Genomic DNA, 23,804 nt, shown 5'->3' on the forward strand with positions numbered 1-23,804 from the left:
GAATATGGGTTTCTAGGGGACGGGATAGCAATTTTTCCTTCGGGTGAGAAGGCTCTTTTGGAGGTGAAGTGCCCTTTGACAGCCAAAGGGCTTACATTGGAGGAGTGGATAGCGTTTAAAAAAAATACATGTCTTGAAAAGAAAGTTAATAGTGAAATAAAGCTGAAAAGAACACATTACTACTATTACCAAATTCAAATGCAATTGGAATGTTGTGACATTGATTTTGTATACTTTGTAATATTTTTAGGGGAAGAGGAATTATATTATGAAAAGATTGGTTGTGACCGTGAATTCTGGTCTAACAAAATGCTGCCAAATCTACAAAAATTTTATTTTGAGGCACTGTTACCAGAAATTGTCGACGGAAGGTTGCCAAGAAGTATGGAGATACGAGAACCGTTTATATAAATCCAACTGTGCTAGGTATGGGTAGTTATCATGTGTCATTACAGTCTTATCCGAATACAAATTCAGATATACAAACACTCAAGCAACAATCGAACTTTAGAATATTTTTTAATGAACCCGTATGGATAAGCTAAATAAAAAAAACAAGTTTTTTTTAACTGAAAGTAAGGAGCGACATTAAAACTTAAACGAACAGAAATTACTTCGTATATGAAAGGGGCTGCTCCGTCCTCAACGCCCCGCTCTTTACGCTAAAGTTTTTTACTGTTTTAAAAAGTAGAGTTGAGAGAAAGAGTCAAACTTTAGCGTAAAGAGCGGGCGTTGAGGAGGGAGCAGCCCCTTTCATATACGAAGTAATTTTAAGTTCGTTTTAAGTTTTAATGTTGCTCCTTTCAGTTAAAAACATGTCTTTTTTTTATTTAATTTCTGAACGTTTTTGAACTAATGCATGTTTGATTTTGGCTCTCCACAGATGAATAATTAAAACGAAATTTGCATATTTACATGGCTTTCTCATAGTTTTGATCGAATCACTTTAAGAAAAAAGGAGCGGGGGAGGAGGCTTAGTTGCCCTCCAATGTTTTGGTTACTTAAAAAGGCAACTAGAACTTAATTTTTTACGAACGTTTTTGCTAGTAAAAGATATACGTAACTTACGAGTTAGCTTACGTAACAAACTTCTGTATTCTGCTAGTTTTAAATTTTAATGCTGCTCCTTACTTTCAGTTGAAAAAACTGTTTCATATTTATTTTTGTTTGTTTTATTTTTAAATAATGCTAGAAGATCCTGCACTCCTTTAATGGAAATTTTCTTCCCCCATGACAAATTCCTCCATGGAAAGTTCCCCCAACATAACCCCCTGTTCTCAGCCCCTCCCCCAACCAAAAATCCCCCTGAAAACGTCTGTACACTTCCCAATAACCATTACTATATAAACACTGATCAAAGTTTGTAACTTGTAGCCCCTTCCACGAAATTCTGGTGGAGTAAGTCGTCCCCAAAGACATAGTTATATGGTTTTTCGACTATGCTGAATAAAATGGCTACCTTAGAATTTTGATCTGGTGACTGTGGGAAAATAATTAGCATGGGAGGGGGCCTAGGCACCCTCCAATTTTTTTGGATCGCTTAAAAAGGGTACTATATACTTAATTTTTTATATATAATTCACTTATATATAACTTCATTTCCATTGGAATGAGCCCGCTCGCAGCATTCTAGGACAACTGGTTCGATAACCTAACCCCTGGACAAAAAAATCCACATTTTTGCAGATAGGAGCTTGAAACTTCCACGGTAGGGTTCCCTGATATGCTGAATCGGATGGGTGTAAATTTGGTTTTCTTACTTTTAGCGGGTGTTTCCCTCTATTTTCAAAAATAAGGCAATTTTTCTTAGACTCGTAATTTTAGATAGGTAAAACTTATATATTTAAAGTCAGCATTAAAATGCGATTTTGTTCATGTAGCTATTGGTATCAAAAATCCGTTTCTTAGAGTTTTGGCTACTATTGAGCCGGGTCGCTCCTTACTACAGTTCGTTACCACGAACTGTTTGATAAAATGAAGTAAATTGGTCACTTCGCTACGAGCAATTATTTAAATTTTATTTTTGTAAATAGGTCTGCATGAAGTAAAAACCCGAAAATATGTACTTTTTATTTGTAATTTCCACAATTTTATACCGCACCCTGGCAAATAATAATGACCAGACCACATGCACACACGCAGGGGAGGGTTTCGCCCACCTTAACTTTGTAAAATGCTTAATTTTCTCAGTGAAATGTTCAATTTTCCCGTGTTTTCCAGGTATTTCTTTCGTGAGAGTTGAACCCCCCTCCTCCTCTAAAAAAATTTCGAATAATAATTTCTCTAATTTTCTCCTCAAATAATAGTTCTTTTGCAAATAAACATTCCTATTTACTTGCCAAATTGCGAAGAATGACAATGTAATAATCGTAATTTTCAGTGAGAAACCCCTTGAGTTTAATGACGGCAGTGAAATCTGATAACCTTGAGTGTTAGTGTGATTTGCCGCGATTGAAAAAGAATTGAACAGGCAGTATAATTTCTGGACGTGCGTCCTGCCTTAAAGCTCAACCGCCAAGATGACTGTCGCCGATTCAGATACTGAGGACTTCATTTGTGCGAATGTTTTCGAAGAAATAACAAGAGCTAAGAGCTCATATGGCACTTGTGACGAGGTTGGAAGAGCCAAGAACTCATATGGCATGAGCTCTGGCAAAATTCTAAGAATCAATAGATTGGTTTAAAAGGAAAATCAGAGGCTTAATGCCGGTCGGGATTCAAAATAACAGTTCTGAGTCACAAAGTCCTTCTAACTATCAAAATTCATCAAGATCCGATCACCGATTCGTAAGATACCTCGATTTTCAAGTTTTCCAAGAGTTCTGGTTTCCCCCTCCAACTCCCATCAATGTCACCGGATCTGGTCGGGATTTAAAATGAGAGTTCCAAGGCACAAGATCCTTCTAGATATCAAATTTCATTAAGATCCGATCATCTGTTCGTAAATTACAAATACCTCATTTTTTCTAATTTTTCTGAATTAAAAAATCCACCAAAGAGAGCGGATCCGGTCTGGTTATGTCAGTCACCTATCTTGGACTTGTACTTATTCTTTCCATCAAGTTTCATCATGATCTTTCCGCTTTAAGCGATTTCCGGTCCCCCACCCCTAATGACAGTGGATTCGGTCGGGATTTAAAATATGAGTTTCGAGGTCCTTCTAAATATGAAATTTCATTAAGATACGATCACTCTTTCGTAAGCTAAATAAAACCTCATTTTTTTCTATTTTTAGAATTAACCCTCCTCCCAACTCTCCCAAAGAGAGCAGATACACTGCGGTTATGTCAGTCCCGTATCTAGGACTTGTGTTTATTTTTCCTACCAAGTTTTATCCCGATCCCTCCACCCTAAGCCTTTTCCAAGATTTTAGATTCCCCCCCCCTTATACCCCTTCACCGGATCTGGTCGGGATTTAAAACAAGAGCTCTGAGACGTGATATACTTCCAAACATCAAATTCCATTAAGATCCGATCACTCATTCGTAAGTTAAAAACACGTCATTTTTCTAAATTTTCAGAATTAACCCTTCCCCCCCCCAACTCCCCCAAAGAGAGCAGACCCGTTCCGGCTATGTCTATCATGTATCTAGGACTTATAATTATTTTTCCCATCAAGTTTCATTCTGATACCTCCACTCTAAGCGTTTTCCAAGATTTTAGATCCCCCCCCAACTCCCCAAATGTTACCAGATCCGGTTGGGATTTAAAATAAGAGCTCAGCGACAGGATATCCTTCCAAACATCTAAGCGTTTTCCAATATTTTAGGCTCCCCTCAAAACCTCCCCCAAGTCGGGATTTAAAAGAGCTCTGAGATACGATATCCTTCCAAACTTCCAATTTCATTAAGATCCGATCACTCCTTCTTAAGTTAAAAGTACATCATTTTTTCTAATTTTTCAGAATTAACCCACCCCTCACTCCCCCAAAGAGAGAGTATCTAGTATCTAGGACTTCTGCTTATTTTCACACCAAGTTTCATCCCTATCCCTTCAATCTAAGTGTTTCCCAAGATTTTAGGCTCTCCCCTCCAACTCCCCCCATTGTCACCAGATCTGGTCAGGATTTAAAATAAGAGCCCTGATACACAATATCCTTCCAAAAATCAAATTTCATTAAGATCCCATCACCTTTTCGTAAGTTAAAAATACTTTATTTTTTTATTTTTTCGTGTTAATTCCCCCCCCCCCTACCCCTAGATGGTCAAATTGAGAAAACGACTATTTCCAATTTAATCTGGTCTGGTCCCTGATACGCCTGCCAAATTTCATCGTCCTAGCTTACCTGAAAATGCCTAAAGTAGCAAAACCGGGACAGACAGACAGACCGACAGACAGAATTTGCGATCGCTATATGCCGCTTGGTTAATACCAAGTGCCATAAAAAAGCATTAGATGCCGATGGAGCAAACCTTGTCAAGAAGATCAATAGTATATATGCTTTCAGAGTCCGAAATGGCCCAAATGAAAAAGAGGCCATGTGGATTGTTGATGCTAAAAATGGAAAGGGGTCAGTCACAATAAATGGAACAAGAGCTAAGAGCTCATATGGCACTTGTGACGAGGCGAGAATAGCTAAGAGCCAAGAGATCATATGGTATGAGCTTTAACAAAATTCTATGAATCAATAGATTGACTTAAAAAGAAAAATAAGAGGCTTAATGCCGGTCAGGATTTAAAATGAGAGCTCAGAGTCACGATGTCCTTCTAAATATCAAAATTCATTAAGATCCGATCACCCACTCGTAAGTTATAAATACTTAATTTTTTCTAATTTTTCCTCTCCCTTTAGCCCCCTAGATGGTCGAATCTGGGAAAACAATTTTATCAAGTCAAATTGTGCAGCTCCCTGACACGCCTACCAATTTTCATCGTCTTAGCACATCCAGAAGCACCAAACTCGCCAAATCACTGAACCCCTCCCCCCAACTCCCCCAAAGAGAGTGAATCCAGTACGATTCTGTCAATCACGTATCAAGGACATTTGTTTATTCAATCCACCAAGCTTCATCCCGATTCCTCCACTCCAAGTGTTTTTTCACGATTTTACCCCCCAACTCCCCCCAATGTCAAAAGATCTGGTCGGGATTTGAAATAAGACCTCTGAGACATGAATTCCTTCAAAAAATCAAATTTCATTAAGATCCGATAATCTATACGTAAGATGAAAATACCCCAATTTTCACGTTTTCCAAGAATTCTGGTCTCTCCCTCCAACTCCCCCCAATGTCACAGGATCTGGTCGGAATTTAAAATTAGAACTTTAAAGCACAAGATCCTTCTAAATATCAAATTTCATTAAGATCTGGTCACCCTTTCGTAAGTTACAAATACCTCAATTTTCAAAATTACCCCCCTCCCCCCCCCAACTCCACCAAAGAGAGAAGATCCGGTCCGGTTATGTCAGTCACATATCTTAGACAGTTTTCTATTCTTCCTATCCAGTTTCATCCTGATCTCACCGCTTTAAGTATTTTCTAAGATTTCTGGTCCCCCCAACTGCCCCCCCCCAATCACCCTTGATCCGGTTGAGATTTAAAACAAGAGATCTGATTTACGAGGTCCTTCTAAATATAAAGTTTCATGAAGATCCGATCACTCCTTCGTAAGTAAAAATACGTCATTTTTTTCTTATTTTTCAGAATAAACCCCCCTCCTCCAATAGAGCGGATCCGTTCCAATTATGTAAATCACGTATGTAAGACTTCTGCTTATTTTTCCCACCAAGTCTCATCCCGATCCCTCCAATCTAAGCGTTTTCCATGATTTTAGGTTCCCCCACCCCAAACTTCCCCCAATGTCACCAGATCCGGTCAGGATCTGAAATAAGAGCTTTGAGACACGATATCCTTCTAAATATCAAATTTCATTGAGATCTGATCACCCGTTCGTAAGTTAAAAATACCTCATTTTTCTAATTATTCAGAATTAACCCCTGCCCCAACTACCCCAAAGAGAGCGGATCCATTCCGGTTATGTAAACATGTATCTAGGACTTGTGCTTATTTTTCCCACCAAGTTTCATCCCGATCCCTCCACTCTAAGTGTTTTCCAAGTTTTAGGTTTTCCCCTCCCAACTCCTCCCCAATGTCACCAGATCCGGTAGGGATTTAAAAAAAGAACTCTAAGACACGATATCCTTCTAAACATCAAATTTCATTGAGATCCGATCACCCGTTCGTAAGTTAAAAATACCTCATTTTTTCTAATTTTTCAGAATTCCCCCCCCAACTACCCCAAAGAGAGCGGATCCGTTCCGACTATGTCAATCATGTATATGGGATTTGTGCTTATTTTTCCCATCAAGTTTTATCCCGATCCCTCCACTCTAAGTGTTTTCCAAGATTTTAGGTTTACCCCCTCCAACTCCCTCCAATGTCATCAGATCCGGTCGGGATTTAAAATAAGACGATAACAATTTCATTCCAAACATCAAATTTCATTAAGATCCCATCACCCGCTAATAAGTTAAAAATACTTCATTTTTCTATTTTTTCCGAATTAACCGGCCCCCCACTTCCCCCCCCCCTAGATAGTCAAATCGGGAAAACGACTATTTCTAATTTAATCTGGACTGGTCCCTGATTCGCTTGCCAAATTTCATCGTCCTAGCTTACCTTGAAGTGCCTAAAGTAGCAAAACCGGGACCGACAGACAGACCGACAGACCGACAGAATTTACGATTGCTATATGTCACTTGGTTAATACCAAGTGCCATAAAAATAAGTTCCATTATGTTTAATACATTTGGTGTAGGTACAGTCAAGGTCCAGAAATTTTGGCCTTGGTTCAAGGGCGCCGCCAGTTTTTTTTGCTTGGAGGGGGGGGGTACAAAAACAATTTTATAATGCGCAAAAAACTTGTTTATATGCAATTTTTTGTTATGTTTGTAGTGGCTCGATTAAAAAAATTTAGGTTGGGGCGAGGGGGGGGGGGTTCAAACCCTGTGACCCCCGGCCCCTACCGACTATCTATCCGATGACAAGCTATTGGTAGCTTGTAGGGAAAATTTTTGGACAATGGCCTTGAGGTGATCTCTAACCTATGATTCTAGAAAAAAAACAGAACTAGTGACTGAACTGATGACAGAACTAGTTCGGGCCCTTCCAGATAAGCTAGGACGATGAAAGTTGGCAGGTGTATCAGGGACCAGATCAGATTAAACTAGAAATATTCTCTTCCCTGTTTCGACCACCTAAGGGAGGGGACCAGCGAACGATAGCTGAGAAGAATTTTATTTGTTGAAGAAGCAAATAATTGTTCTTCTTAAGTTTGGCTTGCTGGTCTAGGGTATTATTCTCGCCTAGGGTGCGAGAGGTCTCAGGTGCGAATCGTGGAACACCCCAATTTTTACATGTTGAAGATCTGAAACGAGATATATGATCAATATAACGATTGCTGAAAGTTGGCAATTTTATCAGGGACCGGACCAGATTAAGTTAGAAATAGTCGCTTCCCCAAATCCACCATCTGGGGGGGGGGGTTAATGGAATGACAGTTAATTCGGAAAAATTAGAAAAAATTAGATATTTTCAACTTACGAACGGGTTATCGGGTCTTAATGAAATTTGATATTTAGAGGGACATCGTGTCTCAGAGCTCTTATTTTAAATTCCGACCAGATTCGGTGACGTTGGGGGGAGTTGGAGGGAGAAACTGGAAATCTTAGAAAGCGCTTAGAGTGGAGAGAACGGGATAAAACTTGGTGGAAAGATTAAGTGCAAATCCTAGATACGTGATTGACATAACCGCCTCAGATCTGCTCTCTTTAGGGGAGTTAGGGGGAAGGTCCAGTGCTTTCGCAAGTTTTGCTCTTCTGGAAGTGCTAGGACGATGAAAATTGGTAGGCGTGTCAGGGACCTGCAGAAATTGGCTTGATAACAATCGTTTTCCCGGGTTCGACCATCTGGGGGGGCTGAAGGTTCTTGGCTCTTCTGACCTCGTCACAAGTGCCATATGGACTCCTGGCTCTTTTGATATCTAGTTTTTTCTGCTTACTGCACAAAATAGTCCTGTATCTTTATTCGTTCTTTCGCAATGTGGGATTACAATTGACAGCATAATCGAATCCCGTCAGCAGGGCTTCCTATGTTTGCATAATGACTTATATTCTGGTCGTTATGGATACCGTATGCATTACGTTTTCGAAAAACCGAAACAACGGGTAACTGTTTCTTATGGTAAGAAGGAATGTCAATTCAAACTTATCGGTTATATAATAAACAATATAAAATTTCGACACAAGAAACCGGTCAAGTAACATCTTTATACCACACAATTAGCTTTAGATCAGATGGGGTGATAACCGGTTAGTTTGCTTTGACTAGTCATAGAATATAGTGTCTCATAATGGATGTTTAAGTTAATATTTGGGATTTGCCAGGGACCGAAGAACAGGCAATTATATTTCTCCAGGATAAGGGGTTGTTGCCCAAAACAAAAAAAAATGTGTCAATGGACACACCTTGACTTTGTATGTCCATCGATTCTAAACGACATTTCTGCGTTCTGGGCATTTCTAGAGATCGCTCATTTGGCTCAAATCGGATATTCGACATTTCTGTCGAATTTCCCATTTCTTTAGAACGACATTTCTGTCGTTCTAAACGACATTTCTGCGTTACAAATTCTAATTTGTAATTTCTCAATTTTCCTAATAAAGTATTAAATTTTCATCATATTTTGATTTATTTCATTAGCATTAACAAAATTTCTCGAGTGTTTATTATGAAACCGATAAGTACCAAATTCTTTTATAAGGCTATTGTAAATAGTGATTATAAGAATATACTTTATACAGAAATTTCCACTTTGTTTCGTTTTTATTTGTATTTGTGATTATTTTCACATTTCTGTTTCTTAAACTTTCATAATCTTCGTTTTTTACTTAAAACGAAGTAAAAAAACGTTTTTACTTCATTTTGGTCTTAAGTTTGTCTTTAGAACTTATTTGTTTACCTATTTAAATAATGATTAAGAATATGAATGTGACAAATAAGCGTCAATTGACATGTCAAAAAATCTTATTGTCAAAAACGAGGAAGACAACAAATGAAACTTTTGTGCAATATGCAAGTGGAGCACTCATCCTCCTATGGATATGAGCCCCCCCCCTGCGACAGTCTTTAACAAACAAGTGAAAAGAACTAAAGAAGAAGGTTTGGTGTGCGTTTCTGAACCCTTTGTAGATTCTAGTAGTAGTAGCAGTCAAGAGCTTACCTCAGATATATACGACGCGTCACTACAAACTTCTTCCAGTTGAAGCCACTATCACTACTGCTAACAAGTCACTGCAGCGCTAAGCCACCTGAGACCACCAAAGCTGCGCATGCTCTTCCTCTTTCTCCCAATTTGTTCAGAGCCCCCCTCTATACACCCTCCCAAGGAGTTCCAATTTCTTTTCTTACAACCTTTTCCTACCCTTTTCGGGGATAAATTTCTTTTTGTTTGACGGTAGATGGATGGCAGAAAAGGATGATTTTGTCAATGTGTCATCCTTCGTCCACAAAACGTTTCCTAGCCATCTCACTTTATCTTCAAGCTTTCTCGACCTTATAGCTGTAGAAAGCGGTATTAAACTAGTAAACGCCACTGGCTCCAGCAAAAAAACAAAAAAAAAAACATCGTTTTAATCCCAATTAAATGCTCAACAATCTCTAGTTTTCATGAAATAAGAAAGCAGCAACTGAGGCATGTTTTCGTGTTTCAATGACAATTGCTGAAAAAAAAAATAATACGAAAATGATAAATTAGTTAATGTTGCGGATTTATTATTATACGATTTTAAAAACAAAAATGAGATAATGTCATATATTCCATTTGCTCGAATGTCTACAACTACAGTTATAGGAGAGTTCAATCAATGAATTTTGGTGTGGTTGTACAACTTAAAACTAGTTAGATCGCTGCAGTTATTTTTACCTGCAACTTGAGCGAGCAATGACCTTCATAGCCTCCTTATAACAACATACAATATTTTGCAAGTCTTTCACCCTTGAAAAACAAATTCCATCAATGCTTTCAACGTATTTCGACTGTTGCACAGCTCGTCACATCACCTTTTAGAAACTGATCCTGATGAATTTTCTTCTTGAATCTTGCAACATTTTGAAGAAGACAACGCTGCAATGGACACGGAACTGGTTGATTTTCAAAGTGACCTATCTTTGAAAGCACTTGCTCCAAGCAATGGAAATATTAGAGCTTTTGTCCCTTAGCCAAATATTAATTTTAATTCATGTTGGTGTACGAGCAAGGGCAATGTTTACCTCTAACATACCTGTGCTAGATTTTTGTTTCCATTATGAAATTCATGAGAAACAAGGACAGGAGCCGGTTGAATGACGAATATTTGGACAACTGCAATCGAATGGCCGCTACAACGCATGAGCCTAATATTAAACAAGAGCTCATATGGCACTTGTGACGAGGCTAAAAGAGCTAAGAGCGAAGAACTCATATAGTATGAGGTCTAACAAAATTCTAAGAATCAATAGATTGATTTAAAAGGAAAATCAGAGGCTTAATGCCGGTCGGGATTTAAAATAAGAACTCTGAGTCACGATGTCCTTCTAAATATTAAAATTCATTAAGATCAGATCACCCACTCGTAAATTTTAAATACCTCATTTTTTCTAATTTTTCCTCTCCCTTTAGCCCCCCAGATGGTCGAATCTGGGACAACGACTTTATCAAGTCAATTTGTGAAGCTCCCTAACACGCCTACCAATTTTCATCATCCTAGCACGTCCAGAAGCACCAAATTTACCAAATCACTGAACCCCTCCCCCAACTCTTCCAAAGAAAGTGAATCCAGTATGGTTACGTCAATCACGTATCTACGACATTTGCTTATTCTATCCACCAAACTTCATCCTGATTCCTCCACTCTAAGCGTTTTCCAAGATTCCCGATTTCCCCCTCCAACACCCCCCAATGTCAACAGATCTGGTCAGGATTTGAATTAAGTGCTCTGAGACATAAATTCTTTCTAAATATCAAATTTCATTTAGATCCGTTCACCCGTTCTTTAGTTAAAAATACCCCACTTTTTCCAATTTTTCCAAATTAACACCCTCCAGCTCTTCCAAAGAGAACGGATCCGTTCCAATTATGTCAATCACGTATCTAAAACTTGTGCTTATTCTTCCCTTCAAGTTTCATCCCTATCTCTCCACTCTAAGCGTTTTCCAGGATTTATTTTTCCATCCTCCAACCCCCTATATCCCCGGATCCAATTCGAGTCGAAAATGGAGCATCTGAGACATAGGATCTTTCTGTATATCAAGTGTCATTAAGATCCGATCACCTATTCTTAATATAAAAATACCCCAATTTTTACGTTTTCCAAGAATTCCGGTCTCCCCCTCCAACTCCCTCCAATGTCACACGATCTGGTCGGAATTTAAAATAAGAGCTTTAAAGCACAAGATGCTTCTAAATATTAAATTTCATTAAGATCTGATCACCCATTCGTAAGTTACAAATACCTCATTTATCCGAATTAACCCCCCCCCAACTCCACCAAACAGAGTGGATCCAGTCCGGTTATGTCAGTCATGCATCTTAGACTTGTTTTTATACTTCCCATCCAGTTTCATCCTGATCCCTCCGCTTTAAGTATTTTCTAAGATTTCCGGTCCTCTGCCCCCCAATGACGCTGGCTCTGGTTGAGATTTAAAATAAGAGATCTGAGTTACAAGGTCCTTCTAAATATGAAGTTTCATGAAGATCCGATCACTCCTTCGTAATTTAAAAATATGTAATTTTTTCTAATTTTTCAGAATTAAGCCCCCCCCCCCAATTCCCCCAAATAGAGCGGATCCGTTCCAATTATGTCAATCACGTATCTAAGACTTCTGCTTATTTTTCCCATCAAGTTTCATCCCGATCCCTCCACTCTAAGCGTTTTCCATGATTTTAGGCTCTCCCCCCTCCAATTGCCGCCCAATGTCACCTGATCCAGTCAGGATTTAAAATAAGAGCTTTGAGACATGATATCCTTCTAAATATCAAATTTCATTGAGATACGATCACCCGTTCGTAAGTTAAGAATACCTCACTTTTCTAATTTTTCAGAATTAACCCCCCCCCCAACTACCCCAAGAGAGCGGATCCGTTCCGATTATGTAAATCATGTATCTAGGACTTGTGCTTATTTTTCTCACCAAGTTTCATCCCGATCCCTCCACTCTATGTGTTTTCCAAGATTTTAGGTTTCCCCCTCCCAACTCCCCCCCCCCCAATGTCACCAGATCCGGTTGGGATTTAGAATAAGAGCTTTGAGACACGATATCCTTCCAAACATCAAATTTCATTAAGATCTGATCAACTGTTCGTAAGTTAAAAATAATTCAGTTAAAATAAATACGACTATTTTTAATTTAATCTGGTCCGGTCCCTGATACGCCTGCCAAATTTCATCGTCCTAGCTTACCTGAAAGTGCCTAAAGTAGCAAAACCGGGACCGACAGACAGACAGACCGACAGACCGAACGAATTTGCGATTGCTATATGTCAATTGGTTAATACCAAGTGCAATAAAAAAAACTGTTAATGAGAAAAAAAGTGCCATCCCTCACATTGAAGTATGGTTTTTCTGATTTAAGTATTTTGCTTATTTGTTAACGCAAATTCCAAATATATGTTTTAAAGGTAATAAATGAGTGCGTAATTTCAAGAAAAGCATGTAGGATTTCATACTTTGCTGGGGAGCTCCCACTAACGTTTATAAGCTGTAAGAAAGAATTCAGTCGTTTAAAATTTGGTGACCACTGGTTTCTGTTTTATTAAAGGGTCTACACTTTTCAGCTCCTACGTTTTAAAAATGGGAAACCAGAAGTCTATTAAGAGATGGTCAGATTTAAGCTCAGATCTCTCTTTCTCTCCTCCCCTCCCCCAAAGCCTTTGCCCTCTCCCCTACCTACTTATTGAAAGCTTATGATAGTGAGGAAATGGAGGTTGCTAGCTCAATTTCAAAGCTGCACTATCTTTGGTTTTGCTATATATAGCTCAGTTGTAGTTGAAAGCAAAATTGGTCGGTCAAACATCAGAATCTTTATAGATAGTATTAGATATGACAGTAAAATTCAAAGAATTAAATTGTAAGCGCTAATTAATAGAAACTCAGTGGATAGTTGTAAGATGTAAATAGACTGTATTTTATGGAGAGTCAATAATTAGAGTAGTTAGTAGTGTATCCAAGGGCATGTCCAGGATGTATTTTCAACCTTGGTAACCTTCTGTATAAGGCCTTTGGAGTATCATGGATTGGGGGGGGGATCATTTGTAGGCTTCTTTTTTTTCTAGTCAGTTAGTTTAAATCTGTTTTTAAAATGCTCCCAAATCGGGAATCTACTCCCCTTTGTCCTGTGCTTGGGGTATTTAGACTTGGGTTGTTATTTGCAAAATGCTCCCAAGTTGGGAATCACCTCATCATTTTCCGTTGCTTGGGGTACTCAGGTATGGAGTTTTACTTGTAAAATAGACACAATTCGGGTATTTACTCACCAATTTTCGTTATTGGGGTGTTTTGGATTGGGGTATTATTTGCAAATTGCACTCAAGCTGGATATCTACTCACCATTGTCTGCCGCTTGGGGTGTCTAGAAAATGGGGAAGAATTGACTTAATTTTATTTCCCTTGTTAAATCCCTTCTTCTAATATTATTTACTTTTACTAGCAAAGCCCGATATGACGATTACCATGGACGATTCAGATTTACTTGAACTGATGTCAGGTCGGCTTAACTCCCAAAAAGCCTTTTTCCAGGGAAAGCTGAAAATCCAGGGAAACATGGGACTTGCTATGAAGCTCCAAGAATATCAGAAGAAGGCCAAGGAAACTTTAAAAGCTAAATTGTGATTTTCTTTTCTTTTTTTTGCTTTGTATTTCTATTGGGACCTGTTTATGTCTTTTTGTTAATCTGCGAATTTAGTTAGTATATAAAAAGAGCGAAATGAAATTTCTTCTTTTATGAATATTAGTATGAGATAATCGTTTTTTAAATAGACAAAATTGTTTCTGTCTCCTTTTTTCTTGTTTTTAAGGCTATTGTTGAATTAGTGGTAAAAGCTAACATCAGCTGAAATCCGCGCATAGCTTGTGCTCAGAAGCTGTGTTTCTGCGTATAAACTAGAGCTTTCACTTCTTCTGTCAAACTTCGTCCATTTTGTCGCGGATTCGTCCAATTAGCTAAAATAAAAATTATTGAGTGGGTGTCGACTTTCCACCGGCTGATTTGTATCACAGAACGCCAGATATGCCGCAGAGTTCTGCCATGCTTGGTGCGTACCACCTGGTGTGTGTGATTTCCGAAATTGGATGCCCCCTCGCAAATTATAAGGAACATTGTATATTCGTTTTTAGAAGAAGTATTTTAAATTCTATCATTCAAACTTCTACATGTTTGTAGAAACACATTTAAAGTAATCATACGGCCTTGAAAGACATCAATTTGTTAGAATCCAGCCAGCGATTCCACTTATTGACAATTTGTAACAGATGGCAGTTTTGTCTCGTTGGCTTTATGACCAACTTTTAGTTTTATCCACTTGTTGGCTTTACTCATATTAAATGATTATGAAGAATTTGAGCTTCAACATAAATAATTTGACTATCCTGCTTTCCTATGTCAAAAAGTTAACATAGGCATAGAGTCAAATGCAAGGCTGGGATTCTTTTCTTTCTACTTGATCGCATATTTCTGTTTTTGTCAGTTATGTTTATTTTCTTACTTGTAGTCATATATTTATTACCCGAATAGATACAGACAACATAGAAAAGTATTGAATTAATTGAAAAGAAAACACAGGTAACAACAGGTAACAACAATGGTGGCAGACAGTGGCTATAGAAAATCAGACCTAAACAGCCGGTTTTGCCTGCTTCAACCAAATGGAAGAAAAAGCGCAATGAGCGTGCCAAAGTTATGTGTAACAGATGCTGTAAAGTAGTTATACTGAATAGTTGCATGTCCCTGTTTCAACCGCCAGAAAAAAGGTGTATGGAAAAAAAACGGCACCTGTGTAAACCCTTTGCTGTGATAGTTGTAACAGTAGTTTATTTTTTACGCACAATAAACAAAAAAAGGGAGCAATGAAAAATAAGAAGAAATGAGACCAAAACAATTAACTAGAGTAAAAACAAGGGATAAGACCATGAAATAGCCAAAACTATGAAATAGTAGACTTGGACAGCCCCTAATGTAGTAAGGCTAGTAACTATAAAAACTGCGATGATATGGGGAGATAATATGATTTTGAAAACCTAATAAACAGATTCATATTACTATGTTCGAAAGTTCTCTATCAAAGAGAATGATTTTCATTGGCACTAGGTGACAAACAGCCATTGAAAAAATTTTCTGTATGAGGAACACCACTTTAAACATGACCACATTCTTTAACGTAAAGTGATTATATCAAAACTAAAAATGTGAGTGATTTCAGACTGTAAGCAGTTTCTGGAGATTAAAAATAATGTTGAAAAAAGATACTGTTGTTACTATTATCTATTACTATATTCAAATATTCGCCGCGAAATTAGCTGATTAATTAGTTGATTGTGACGAAAATCCGTTGAAGAATTTTTCTCCTTGGGAAGCACCACTTTAAAATTGATCACATTCCTTGAATTAATTAAATTTAAAAAAGAGTGTTTGACCGGACGTAAGGAGCAACATTATAACTTAAAACGAACAAAAATCACTCTGTATATGAGGGGTGAGGTTGCTCCCTCCTCAATACCTGGCTCTTCACGCTAAAATATTTTATAACTTTTGAAAAAGCTTCTTATTTTAATTAAACGACCCTTGTGTTTCAGGTGTTGTTTTTAAAGAATTGGGGCAAAAAGTCGAATTTTAGTGTAAAGAATGAGGTATTTAGGAAGGAACAATCCTCCTCGTATACGGAATGATTTCTGCTCTCTTTAAGTTTTAATGTTGCACCTTAGTTCCAGTCAAAAAAAGAAATTTTAGCTTAATTTCTGGTCGTTTTTCAAACGCTGCCAAGAAATCCAGCTTCTCTCTGTGGAAATTTCCCTCCCATCACAGAAAATTCCTTTAAGTAAAGCTTGTGTCGCGTAAAATACGCGACACATCCTCTAAATTTTCCCCCAGGACAATTACATTCTTTCTAAAAACCCACCAAGAAAATTTCTTGCGGACTCACTAACAAGTACTATACGTAAACAATGGGTGAATTTCTTAACCTACTACCCTTTCCCTTGAAAAATTCTTCTAAGCATGCTTTCATTATAAAAATACTTTAATTTCTGATTGTTTTTAAAATCATGTCAGATATATACGAAGGCGTCGTATTTTCCCGACATACATCGAGTAGCAAATATTGAGACAGTTTTTTTATTCAAAATAGTCCAAAGATCACATAACAAGGCTTTTGGGATTGATACAAACCACAAGAGGTTGGGGGCGAGGGTTGTAAGTTATGCCACTAGACATTTAAGGTTCTTATGAAAAGGGCAGTTGTTTAACTTTAAAAGAGGCTCATTTTGGTTGAAAAATGAACTTAAAAATGTTTTTAAGTTCCTCTTTTAGTGTCAAAAGAGATGGAGGGCATCTAACCCTCCCCCAAAAACCCCTCTTTTCACAAAAAATCTAATTGTAATTATTAGATAGCGATTTTTTTCAGAATAGTCCAAAGAACGAATAATAATACCTTTAGGATTGACACAATTCCCCAGAACCCTGAGGATAGGGTTGTAAGTTACACCACGAGGGTATATAGGGCTTTTATGGGATGTGTGGTCCTATAAGCTTCAGATGGGGCTCATTTGATGTGAAATTGGAATTTATAGTGTCCTTTTTAAGAGTCAAAGTGATTTGAGACCAACCACCCCCCCCCCCCCCTCGCTAATCATTTACCTTAAAAACTCCAATCATAATATCTCAGCTTTTGAGAAACTTTGGATTAAGTTTTCATAAAGAAAAAGAACGCAAACAGTTAGAACACATATCATTTTGTTAAAAAATATATTTGAGTATTTAAGAAACTTGAGCTTTAGTTTCTAGGAATAAGAACGCATACATTTAAAATACATTTAATTTACTAATAATATTTAATCACTTAAAAAACTAGGTATTTAGTTTTCATAAAAAAAGAACATACAGGGCTAAAATGGATATTTTTTTATTAATAATATTTGATCATTTAAGATACTTGGAATTTAGTTATCATGAAAAGGATGACACAAGGATAAAAATAGTGCTTACCCTATTAAAAATATTTGAGTAGCTAAGAAACTAGGGTTGTAATTTTGACAAATAATGACGCATATTTGTAAGTACATTTGATTTTATTAGAAACATTTGATCATTTAAGAAGCTAAGGTGTTAGTTTTAATAAAAAGCAACACTTACGGTTAGAGTACATACGATTGTCATTAATAATATATGAGCATTTATGAAACTTGGCTTTAGTTTTCAGAAATAAGAACACACCTGACATACGAGTAATATTTGACCATTTAAGAAACTTAGGTTTTAGTTATGAGAAACAAGGACACATATGCTTAAAGTGCATTTGATTTTATTAAAATTATCTGATCATTTACGAAACTAAGGTTTTTTTCGTAAAAAAAGCGCATGCAGTTAGACTACATTTGATTTTCATTAATAATATTTTATCGTTTATGAATCTTTGGGTTTAGTTTTCATAAAAAAGTGCTCATGATTAAAATATATCTTGTTCCACTAGAAATATTTGAGCATTTAGGAAACTTGAGTTTTAGATTCAGAAATGAGAACACATGTGGTTAAAATAATCTGATTCTAATAATAATATTTAATCATTTGGTAAACTTGGCTCTAGTTTTCATAAAAAAAAACAGAACACACACGGTTAAAACATTCTATTCTATTAAAAAAACTTGAGCATCTAAGAAACTTGGCCTTTAGTTTCCAGAAATAAGAATACACACGTGTTGACCATTTAAGAAACTTGGGTTTTAGTTTTCATAAAAAGCAACGCACAAGGTTGAAATACATCTTAACATATTAAAAATGTTTGAGTTAATAGGAAACTTGGGTTTTAGTTTTGACAAATAAGGACCGATATGGTTAAAGAACATTTGATTTTATTAAAAGCATTTGACCAATTAAGAAACTTAAGTTTTGTTTCCGGAAATATGAATGCATAAGGTTAGAATGTATCTTGTTTTCATTAATAATATTTTAGCACTTAAGAAACTTGGGTTTATTTTTCAGCAATAAGAACACACTCGTTTAAAATACGTCTGATTTATTAATACTATTTCATCATTTAAGAAACTTGGGCTCTAGTTGTGACAAATAAGGGGTTAAAGTACATTGGATTTTATTAAACATATTTAATTATTTAAGAAACTAAGGTTTCAGTTTTCATAAGAAGCAACGTATATAGTTAAAATACATTTGATGTTCATTAATAATATCTAATAATTTAAGAAACTTGGGTTTAGTTTTCAATGAAAAGAAACCTAGACGGTTAAAATACATCTCGTCTTATTAGAAATATTAGAGCATTTAAGAAACTATGGTTTTAGTTTTCATAAAATGAAATGCACACATTTAAAAAATATCTTATTTTATTCATATTGTTTGAGCATTTAAGAAACTTGCAGTTTAGTTTTCAGCACTTTCAAACTTCTTGCGCATATATGGTTCTTTTTCAATCTAGAAATTAGTTTAAGTTTGATATTTTGTCCCAAAGAGAAGAGGAAAACGCATTCCCGTTAGAGGAAAACAGGTAAAACAATAAAAGAGGATCAACACAAGAACGATTAACATGGGTCTTAAAGGAAAACCCACACTACAGGATTAGAAAGATTTAAAATTTTAAACGTTAATTAAACGTGTATTATTTAAAGCCAACCGTAAATTTTCTAAAAACATGTTTCTTTGTTTATCTTGCATTTGTAGGTTTGTCTTGCAGTTGTTGGCACACTGGAGGACTTTGCTCGTATATTCTTTATATACCCATCCAAATTCAAAACCCTAGCTTTGCTCTGCATTTAGCTGCTCCATACTTCAGTCTTGCTCAGAATAGCCTAATAGGAAAATGTTCACATGAGGTGTTCATATGAGTTGACTATCGACATTGCTAATTAAAACCAAAATCCAAATTACTGAGCCTTTTGAACATCCTTAGTATTATAGGCTATATTGAACTCGGCAGTTATTACTAATAGTCTCGGTAATTGTGCTTATTTTATTTTTTTGAGTAGTTGCGATAGAAATAGTAGCTGGAGCAATAGTAATAGTGTTAGTAGAGCTAGTAAATGTCGCATTTGTAGTAGTATTAGTATTAGTATGCACACATTGCATTTCGGTCAATTGATTTTCCCCTATAACTATTCCCTGAGAGTTCCAACTTAATACACAAATCAATTCTTAAAATACGCTATTCGAGCAATCAAATTGCACATAGTGTCTTTAGTTATTACGAACTTGCCACCAATATTTCCTTAAATTTTATCCTCATAGACTTTGTCTCAATACTACTATAATCATAGGGGTTTCGGTAGTAGTAGAAATTGTTGCAGTGTTAGGTTTAAATTAGCAGTAATAGCGGTAGTAGCATGTGTATATTCCACTTTGGTCAGTTGAACATCGCTTTCATGATACCCTGGACGTTTCGCCTTGACACGTTAAGCTGTTTAAAAAATATTGTTGGAATGCGCTTTTGACCTCCTTTTGACACCCTTTTCACCTTAATACTCTAAGCCTTACAAGTTGTTGCAATTGAAGTAGGAGTTGGAGTAGTTTAGTAGCAGTAGTAGTATTAGTAAAAGTGGCAGTAGTATTAGTGTTAGTAGTGAGATTTATATAATACCTTTTTGTCAATTTATTATCCCTTTTAAGTTCCAACTGAATACCTAAATTAATTCTTGAGATACGTCCGTTTGACAATCTGCATGCGCATTATATATCGTGATTTTATTTAAAATTCTCCCTAAATATTCTGTTAAATTTTCACATTCATATGTGTAGCTTTGATTGTGCTAGTATCGTAGCAGTAGGGATAATAGTAGCAACATTAGTAGCAGCATGATAACTATCAGTATTAGCAGGTACGTTTTACCTTTTGGTCAACTGAATCCCACTCATGATGCCCCTGAAGTTTCCTCTTGATACGATATGCCGTTACAAAAATTTTGCTGATACGCCAGGATCGGCAATCTGTATACACATAGTTTGCTTTGATTTATTTTATCACTCCTTTCAAAGTTTCCACTTTTTTTTTTACCTCAGCCTTCGTGAACTAAAGCGTAAATTTTATCCCAAATCTTTAAGAATGACCCCTGAATCACAAAGGCCGTAGAATAACTGAAATGACTAAAAATACTTTAGAGTAAAGAACAAGGTATTGTGGATGAGACTAACCCTCTTATATACGCAATATTTTATGTCCGTTTTAAGTTTTAATGTTGCTCATTACTTCGAGTTGGAAAAAAAGATGTTTATTTTCTCCTTGTTTTTTTTAATAATGCCAGAGAATCCTGCGCCCCCTTCATGGAAATTTTCTTCCCTTGTGATAAATTCCTCCATGGAAAGATCCTCTCAAGTAACCCCCGACCCACCCCCTCCCAAAAGCGAAAAAGTCACACCTGAAAACGTGTGTACACGTCATAATAACCATTACTATAAGTAAACCATGGTCAAAGTTTGTAACTTGCAGCCCCTCCTATTGGGATTGTGGAGGATTAAGTCGTCCCCAAAGTCACAGTTATTAGGTTTTTGAGTAAGTTGAACAGAATGTCTATCTCAAAATTTTGATCCGGTGACTTTGGGCGAAAAGTGTGCATTGGAGGGGGCCTAGATGCCCTCCAAATTTCCTGGTCACTTAAAAAGGGCACTAGAACTTTTAATTTCCGTTAGAATGAGCCCTCTTGCCACATTCTAGGACCACTGGGTCGATACGATCTACCCTGAAAAAAAAGAAACAAATAAATAAACACGCATCCGTGACCTGACTTCTGGCAAAAAATACAAAATTCCACATTTTGGTAGATATGAGCATGAAACTTCTACAGTAGTGTTCTCTGATACGCTGATTACGCAAATTTTCCGATACGCAAATTTTCTCAGTCCCGTAACTTTTGATGGATAAGACTAAACTTGACGAATCTTATATATTTAAAGTCAGCATTAAAATTTGATTCTTTTGGTGTAACTATTGGTGTCAAAATTCTTTTTTTTAAGTTTCAGTTACTATTGAGCCATGTCACTTCTTATTAAAGTTTGTTACCACAAACTCTTTGATATTAGTGGCAGTAGTAATATTGCTTGTGGCAGCAGTAAAAGCAGCAGTAGTTCTAATAGTAGCAGCGTACAAATATTGCCTTTTTGGTCAATTGATCATCTCGCTTCCCTTATCTTTCCCTGAAAATTCCAAATTAATGTTCTCAGTCATTCCTGAGTTAAACACTTTTGACAACCAATGTACACACAAAATGTTTTGATTTATTTCAACACTCCCCTCAACGTTCCCGAAAGGACACATCTTAATCGCTCAAATCACTTTGGCTCTTAAAAAGGGCACTATAACTCCCAATTTAAAGTCAAAAGAGACCCATCCGATTTTAATACGGCAACACATTCTACAAAACCTTATATGCCCCTAAGGCATAATTTAAAGCCTTGTCCTGGGACTTTGTCCTGGGGGTTTTGTCAACCCTGGAGGCATTGTTATATTTTTTTGGACTATTTTAAACAAAATTGCTATCGCAGGGTTTCAATCAGAAGTGTTTGATGAAAAACGGGATTGTTGGGGAAGGGGGCTAGTTGACCCCCATCACTTTTGACTCTTGAAAGGGACCTAGGAATTTAATTTAAATCAAATAAGTCACCTTTAAAGTTTATACAGCCATCCCTTCCATAAGAACCTTAAATACCCCAGAAGCATAGCTTATAACTCTCGCCCTCAGGATCTGGTGGTTTGTATGCAACACCAAACGCCTTGCAACTCTTCTGAATAAAAGGACTATCTCAAAATTTCTATTTGACACATCTTGGGAAAGATGTGCTGTTTGACCTATGTGATTGTATGGATGAGTAGGGTTAAGGCCTCATTCAAGTGCTGGTCTATATTAATCACTAATTTAGGAAAACAGTCTTCCTTTTCTCCTGTGTGGGGGGGGGGGTGCTGTACTCTGATTACTTGACTCACATAGAAATCAATCCCACTACTCTGACTCAGGGTTAAATGCGAGTTACCGACGTATTTCAACTTTTTAGTGGGGTACGATCTAATACCACAAAACTAAAATCAGAATCAAATAACATCAGAATTAAGACTAAGACCTAGTTTTGTGCTTTATCAACAGCCAAAGCCTAGTGCCGACTGTAATGACCAAACATAGTATTTTTCGGTGGAAAAGTGAGCAGCAAGGACAAGGAAAATGAACTCCAAAAAAAACCTACTGACAAACTATTAAATCTTCATTAATTTTCATCTTTGAAAACATAAAAAAATCCTTATTATATCATTTTCTCTGGAACTTAAGAAATACATGTACTAGGCTTTGACAAAGTACAGTCATAACACTATATGGTGCTAATTTTACCGCTATTGTAGCTATGGCTTAATGGCCGTGGCATTTCGTTTCTTCTTGGCAGTGGACTTGAGTTTCTGGTCCCACGGTAGGATCCGATGTGCGTGATTTTTACAAATTCTTGAAGTGGGAAAGGATTTCTATAAGATTTTCCTGAAACGGTGAGATGATTTTCGAGTTTTTTTTAACCGAGCTCTATGAGGTTGAAAGGGGTTTTGTGTTGAAACTCGTGTAGTTTGTATAAATAAAAGTCAATGCAGACACTTCAAACTTCGTTTAACCAACTTGATTGATGTTATATTTTATAAAATTTTGAACACTGAGTATAATTTTGCATCAGCTATCATTGAGAACAATTGGTTGGTCATTGCGTAGGAGAGGAAAAGTTTGATGTCTCGAAAAATGGATTTTGAAACTCAAATTGTTTGACTTTATATGAGCATTCAAGCAAATGCAAAGGGTGTTCTGGTGAGGGGGAAAGTAAAAATTGCCTCATGGTAATTAACATGAAAAAGCTCATGGCAACAATTTAGAAGTAAGGAGTGACAAGCAGTGTTAGTAACGAAAATTATAAAAAAAGACATTTTAATAAGAATTAGCTCTGACAAATAACCAATCGATTTATAAATATCAAAAACTATTTACTCGGTTTCCCAATTGCAGAGGAATTAATGAAGCTTTGGATATTCAAGAACAACCTCCTAGAAAATTATGACTGTATCATTGAACTTGTTGGTTTGAAAATAAGCAAGGTACATTCTTTACTCAAGTTTTCTTTTTTTCTTTTTTTTTTGTATACACTAGATTTTTGAAGAGGACCGCCGAGCTTTGATAATTTTAAGCCAGATATATCATGAATTTTTCAAGTTAAGCTTGCTGATAACTACCTTAGGTCGTTGCGAATAAAAATGAAAACTTTAGTTGGAACATCAAACATTTGTTGACAATTAGGGATGGGGGTTCATAGCACTATCAAACAATCTATTCAGCCATTATGTACATTTCTCGAAACTAAACTCTAAAGCAGAGTGAACCTTAATTTCACCATAACCAAAACAAAGTTCACGTACAACTGAGAAACATCACAGAAAATGTGAAGAAATATAATGAGATGGTGAATGATACGTAGCTTGGAGGATTACAGATTTACAAAGATTGTTTCTTTCCTTAACTCATCTAGGACAGAACCAAAACAGGTCGTCCTGGAGTGGGGTGAGAAGAGGTTGTAAGAAAGGAATTAAAGGAAACTGGA

General features: G+C 36.6%; 1 long non-coding RNA gene across 1 annotated transcript; it reads left to right on the plus strand.

The window, feature by feature from the left end:
- Positions 1 to 294: 294 nt before the first annotated feature.
- On the plus strand, positions 295 to 13,964 carry LOC136026296 (uncharacterized). The gene is made up of 2 exons (XR_010617255.1): positions 295 to 426; positions 13,683 to 13,964. It is a non-coding gene; the product is annotated as an uncharacterized LOC136026296 (long non-coding RNA).
- Positions 13,965 to 23,804: the final 9,840 nt, after the last annotated feature.

The sequence above is a fragment of the Artemia franciscana genome, chromosome 4 (assembly GCF_032884065.1).
Source record: "Artemia franciscana chromosome 4, ASM3288406v1, whole genome shotgun sequence".
NCBI lineage: Eukaryota > Metazoa > Arthropoda > Branchiopoda > Anostraca > Artemiidae > Artemia > Artemia franciscana.